This window comes from Bidens hawaiensis, unplaced genomic scaffold (genome assembly GCF_021521415.1).
Source record: "Bidens hawaiensis isolate Kalapana, Puna unplaced genomic scaffold, B.hawaiensis_p1.1 tig00023194_1, whole genome shotgun sequence".
In the NCBI taxonomy this organism is placed as follows: Eukaryota; Viridiplantae; Streptophyta; class Magnoliopsida; order Asterales; family Asteraceae; genus Bidens; species Bidens hawaiensis.
Genome location: NW_027493626.1, coordinates 120248 through 126917, shown reverse-complemented (window position 1 = coordinate 126917; position 6670 = coordinate 120248).

The window sequence follows — 6670 nt, the reverse complement described above, 5'->3', positions numbered from 1 at the left end:
GACCGCGGGTCGGTTCGTGGAGGTTTACCCGCCAGGCCAAGAGATCCTGAGCCACCGACGGCCAGGTAAGCCTATCTTCTACCCTGAACCTCTCAATGCTGTGCCTGCTGCTGGAGTTGACATTTCTTCTTCTGAGGAATCCGCAGAAGGTCCTCCACTGGTGCGGAAGAAAAAGGCTGCCGTCGGGAAAGGCAAGGAGAAGGTGGCCTCTACGGCCGACCCGGTAGTCCTATCTGACTCGGAGTCAGATAGTGCAGAGGTGGCGGGGAAGCCCGGTGGTGAGGAGACCACCGCTCCGGAGGCTGTAGCTGTTACCTCCGGGGAGGCAGCGACGACGACGGTTACCGGTGTCAAGAGGCCGGCTCCATCGGGTTCGCCCCCGCTCGTCCGTACGTTCAAGCTCAAGAAACCCCGTAAGTACCCCCATAATTCTTGTCTAGATTTGTTGTTTCAAATAAATTTTTCTAACACTTTTGCTTGTGCAGGTGTGGATGTTGACGCATTCCAGGGTGGAGTTGGAGCAAGTATTCCCCCGCCGATGAGGGAAGGCTCGGTCAGCCTTCCCGAGGCGTCGACCCAGGCGTCTGCGCCTGCTTCCGTTGGTTCCAGCCTTCCTGAGGCTGTTCCAGCTGAGAAGGTGTCTCCGCCGGCCGTGAGTGCAATTTTTACAGCATCTTTCACGGAGCCGGCGGTTACTGTTGCTGAGGAGGCAACGCCAACAATGGCTACCACAGCGGCTGCCACTATACCTGCGCCACCGGCACCGACGGCCGGACCATCAGGTACGCGCCGGGCTTCCCGCCGATCTATGCTACCTTCCCGTCTGCCTGACCTGTTGGATGGATTTCCTTTAGGTTCAGGTGATGGGTTTGGCGGCTATCGGCCTGTTATTGACCCTACAGGTACGTAGGGTTCTTTTTCCTTTGTATATTTTTATCATCTTTTCCTAACTGCCTTTGTTTCTTTTGCAGTGTCGGATTCCAATGAAGTGTATGTTCCAAGATGGAACATACGCCGAGGAACAACCCTTCGCACCCCTGTGGAGTGCGTGGACTGGGCTCGCCACGCTGCTCCTCATGGTGCGTTGGGGGAAGCCATGGCTAGCTACCAAGAGGGTAGGCTAACCAATGAGCTTCGGGTTCTCCAGGCCCGGACGCAGCCCCGCGTCGAGCTGCTTTGTCGTGAAAACGACAAGTTAAAAGCAGCGCGCGCCAAAGATGTATCTGAAGCGCGGGCTCTTCGGGAGGAGAACCGGCAGTTGGCCGCTGCCGCAGCCGAGAAGGAGAAGGCATTCAAGGCCCTCGAGGTTGAAGTCCAGGCGCGACTCGAGGCCCGCTCCAAGGCTGCCCAAGCTGTGAATGAACAGCTTCGGCTGGCCAAGGAGACTGCGCGAAACTCAACTGAGAGGGCTGCCAAGGCTGAAGCTGTTGCTGAGCCACTTCGCGAAGAGAATGAGCAGCTTAAATGCAAATTAAAGGCTCTTCAGCATGCTCATGACGCCTTGGCAATGGAAGATGCCAAGAAGCTGCAAGAGATTCTTGACCAGAGGGGGGTGCTTGACCAAACCGAGCGGAAGCTTAAGGGCGTCGAAGAGGCTGCCGCAAAGGAAGTATTACTTGCCAATCTGAACCAAAGCGAAGCCGAACGCGCCCGTGACGAAGTGCAAGCTACCCTCCAATGGCTACTTCGAGAAGCGTTGCCTCAGGTATCCTCTTTTTTTTCTTCTCTTTCTACTTGTAATTAGAAAATGTTCTAACTTGTAATTTTCTTTTGTAGGTTGTGCGTCGGGTCCTTTCAGAGACCTCTTACGACGATGCAATGAGCGCAGCCCTCAACGCTTCTCATGAGGATGGGGAGAAGACTGGCTTCCTGCTTGGTCTAGGGTTTGCTGAGAGAGGCTTTCCGCCCTCCAACTTCCCTTTATTCAATGTTAACACTGCAGCTGCTTATGACCAAGCAGTGAACCAGTACGCTGCCTTCCCGCATCCGGTGGTGGAGAAGGTGAATGAAGCTGCTGCTGCTGATGATGGGCTAAACATCCTTAAGACTTTCCTTGGACAGCCGCGCTCTGACGGTGCTGGTCCAAGCGGAGGTGGTCCTGAAGCCTGATCCTGAAGATCCCTTCCCACTGCTAGGATAGACTTAGCTTTGTATAGATTTCTTTTAGGCGGGTAGTTACCCGGCAACTGTTGTAATATATCATTGAAATATACGATTGTTATTCCTTTCATTGGATTCTTTGCTTTATAAACTTATGACTTGCATACTTAGTTTAAATTAGCAATTTTCCAAGTGTTTAGAATAAGTTAACCTGTGAACGTGGTTGATGATGGGTTAGAGTTTTGCTTCCTCCTTCGTGATTGTGCGGGTATAACCGTCACTTGCACTTGGTAGGATGGCTGAACTTTTGCCTTCATCTGACCGCGTGTAGGTTTTTCTTATCCTTTTTTAAGTGTTCATAAGTTAACCTTTTAACGTGGTAGATGGTAAGTTAAGTTTGGCTTCCTTGTTTGTGATTGTGCGGGTAAGACCGTCACTTGCACTTACAAGGATGGCTAAACTTTACCTACATCTGACCTGCGTGTAGGTTTTCCTTAGAACTTTTTTAACATTTTGGCGTTGTGTTTATGCGGGTATTGCCGCCTTCCACGCGCAACTACTTCTTCCCGTAAGGGAAGTTCATAGGTTACAAGCTATCAATACATCATGAAAGGAGAATCATTTCCATTAGAAGTGGCTCTAGGCCTTTTCTTTACAAGTTGGAATTGATCTACATATAACATTTGCGTAATTGAGCTCCATTCCATGTTCTAGGGATGGGAGTGCCATCGAGCCTTTCGAGCCGGTATGCGCCCTTTCCCAGAACTTCTTTGATAACGTATGGCCCTTCCCAAATCGGGGCCAACTTTCCTGGGCGTTGTTGGTTCGAAGCCTCGTTGTTACGCAGTATGTAGTCTCCTTCATTGAAATTGCAGAGTTTTACCCGCGTGTTGTAGTATTTTTGCATTTGTCGTTTGTAGTTTTCTTCACGCACGGCGGCTAAGTCTCTGCGCTCTTCGGTTAGCATAAGGTCTAACCGTCTTTCCGCATCATTGTCTTCTGGTTGGATTAAGACCCTTGGTGAGGGTAAACCGATTTCGACTGGGATCATGGCTTCAGTGCCATAAGTGAGACTGAACGGGGTTTCTCCCGTACTGGTCTTCTTCAGCGTTCTGTTTGCCCAAAGGACGTGTGGAAGCTCGTCCACCCAACCGGATCTATGTTCCAAGAGTCTTCTCTTTATGCCTTCGACGATGCTCTTATTTGCTCTTTCCACCTCACCGTTACCTTGCGGGTGTGCCACTGAGGTAAAGGTGTGGGTGATTTGAAGTTCTTTCAGCCACTGCTGTAGCTTCTTGTCAGCAAAGTTGGTGCCATTATCGCTTACCAAATTCTGTGGAAGTCCAAAACGACAAATAATAAATTCCCAAATGAATTTTTTGATATGCTTTGCGGTTGTTTGGGCTAAAGGTTTCGCTTCTATCCATTTGGTGAAGTAGTCAATGGCTACCACTAGGAATTGAACATTCCCAGCTGCTGTAGGAAATGGGCCTGTCACGTCAATGGCCCACTTCTGAAATGGCCACGAGGAAGTGACAGGAACAAGTTCATTTTTCGGGCGATGCGTGTCGGGTGCGTAAAGCTGGCAAGATCTGCATTTTCTGATGTATGCCAACGCGTCCATATGCATCCCCGGCCAGAAGTATCCCGCGTTGTTTAGCTTGGCTACCACAGCGCGGGGGCCTGCGTGTACTCCACAGATGCCTTCGTGAACCTCCCTTAGGAGGTAGTCAGCATCTTGGTTGTCCACGCATCTTAACAATGGGCCAAGAAAGTTACGTCTGTAAAGGGTGTCATTGACCAGCTGATAATTCAGTGCTTTACAGCGTAGTTTTCTTGCCTGTGACTTTGACTCTGGTAACGTTCCTGCTTCAAGGTATTTTATTATTGGGGTCATCCATGTTTCTGTACCGGTTTGGATGACACAAATTTCCTTGTGCGGGACTGATGGTGTTTCGAGGAGTTCAACGCGGATGTCCTTTCCCAAGTGGGTGAAGGCCAGTGATGCAAGCTTGCTTAACGCATCCGCAGATTTGTTTTCGCTGCGCTTGACGTGTACCACTTTACAATCATTAAAATCGCGCATGATGGCTTTGGCCTGGGCAAGGTACAGGGCCATTGTGTCGTTCACAGCCGTGTACGTCCCGTTTATTTGGTTTGCCACTAGCATGGAATCTACATGGGCTTCCAAATTTTTTACACCCATTTTACGCGCAATCCTCAATCCGGCCAGGAATGCTTCATATTCAGCTTCGTTATTCGTACTTGGAAAATCCAGCCGAATAGCATAAGTATATTCCTGGCCTGCTGGATTTGTTAATTTTAACCCTGCGCCTGAACCCTCGTTACTAGCTGCTCCATCAGTGTAGAGTCGCCAGACCTCATTGATTTCGTGTGCTGGGGAGGGTTGAACCTCCTCCTGGCACTCTTTCTCCCGTGAAGCGGGGACTTCTGCAATAAAATCAGCCAGGACCTGGCCTTTAATGGCTGGTCTCGGCTTGTATTGAATCGCATATTCTCCCAATTCAATTGCCCATTTGGCTAGACGTCCCGATAACTCGGGTTTGCCTAGAACATTTGAGAGTTTGAAGTTGGTGAGAATAGTGATTGGGTGACCCTGGAAATATCGTCTCAACCTGCGTGAAGCGTGTATAAGTGCCAAGACTAGTTTTTCCAGAGTAGAGTACCGGGTTTCCGCGTCTGCCAGCACGCGGCTAACATAATAGATTGGCATCTGGATGCCTTTTCGTTCTACAAGCAGGACTGCCCCGGTTGCTCTATCTGTTGCGGAGAGGTATAGGATTAACTCCTCCCCCGCTTGTGGTGCTGTGAGTGTTGGGAGTTCGATCAGGCGTGATCGAATCTCCTGAAAAGCTGCTTCCGCTTCTGGTGTCCAGCGGAAGTGCGTTTTCTTTAAACAATTTCTTAGCGTTGACACAAAAGGGAACGACCTATCCGCATGGTTTGCCAAAAAGCGGTTAAGCGCGACTAGTCGTCCATTCAGTGTTTGAGCCTGTTTTATGGTGGTAGGTGATTCCATTTTGACAATGGCTTCGACCTTTTCAGGGTTCGCTCTGAAGCCATCTTTAGTAATAATGACTCCCAAGAACTTCCCTTCTTCCACCCCAAATGAACACTTGCTCGGGTTGAGCTTCATGTTTATCTTTCTGAGCGTGTTGAAAGTTTCGTCAATGTCTTTCAACATCGCCTCTGGCTCGGGGCTTTTGATGACCAAATCATCCATATAGACTTCCAAGTTTCTCCCAATTTGGGCGTGAAACTCTTTGTCCATTAGTCGTTGGTACGTGGACCCCGCGTTCTTAAGTCCGAATGGCATCATTTTATAACAAAATGTGCCATCGGGCGTCCGAAAGGCGGTTTTGTCCTGGTCATCTACAGCCATGTGGATTTGATGGTACCCCTTATACGCATCCAAGAAGCATTTAAGGCGAAATGGTGCCACCGAATCCACCTTGAGATCAATTTCTGGCAACGGATAACAATCTTTGGGGCATGCTTTATTCAAATCTTTGAAATCTATGCACATGCGCCATTGTTTGTTATTCTTCGGTACCATTACGGGATTTGCAACCCATGTTTGATATTTGCTAACGCGCACGATGCCCGCGTCAAGGAGTTCCTTGACTTGGGTTCTGCACGCGTTGGTTTGCTCGGGCCCCATTACTCTGCGCTTTTGTACGATCGGCGTAACGGCCGGATCGCATTTGAGCTTATGCTCTGCCTTACTCCGGGGTACACCAGTCATGTCGGCTGGTGTCCACGCAAAGATGTCTGCGTTTCGCTGCAGTAAGCGCTTGAGTAAGGTGCGTGTTGGATCAACAATTGTCGGGCCAATGGTAACGGCCTGATCGGGATATTTCCCATTGAATGCCCACTTTTCAGGTTCAGTGATGGTTTGTTTGGCCATCTTCGGTTTGGGTTTAGAGGAGACGGATGCGATGCATACCTGGGGAATGCCCGTGATCATCGCTACGCCTTCAGTTGTTGGCCATCCCATCATGCCGTGGACTGAGGATACCACGGCGTTGAATCTTGCCATCCCGTCTCTCCCGAATAGGATGTCATACGTATGATGTGGTTTTTTCATTACAACAAAATCCACATCCTCCGTGCGTGAATAATTCCCATCGGTGAGAGTGACGGGGAAAGATAGGGTGCCCAAGGGAGTGTTCATGCTGCCGTCAAACCCTTCCATTGAAGCGTAGACCGTCTCCAGGCGTTCCTTGTCTTCATCGTCTAGCTTGTCGAAGAACTGCCTGTACATCACTGTCGACGATGCGCCATTGTCAACGAGGGTGCGGGAGGTGATGTAGTGCCCCAGCTGGCTTTTAATGACAATGGGGCCTTCTTTGTTTGGGCCTCCCGGCACTCGCGGGAAGCGCACTTCTGCTTCCTTCCATGCGCATGGTTCGGTCATCGGTCTCTTTCTTCCTCTGACCTTACCATGGACCATGTTGATGCTGATGTCGACGGGCTTTCGTCCGTTACCCCTGTACCTGTTGTCGTTCCTTCCTCCCTTCTTGATAGATGCCACGAGGTGTGCGAGCCT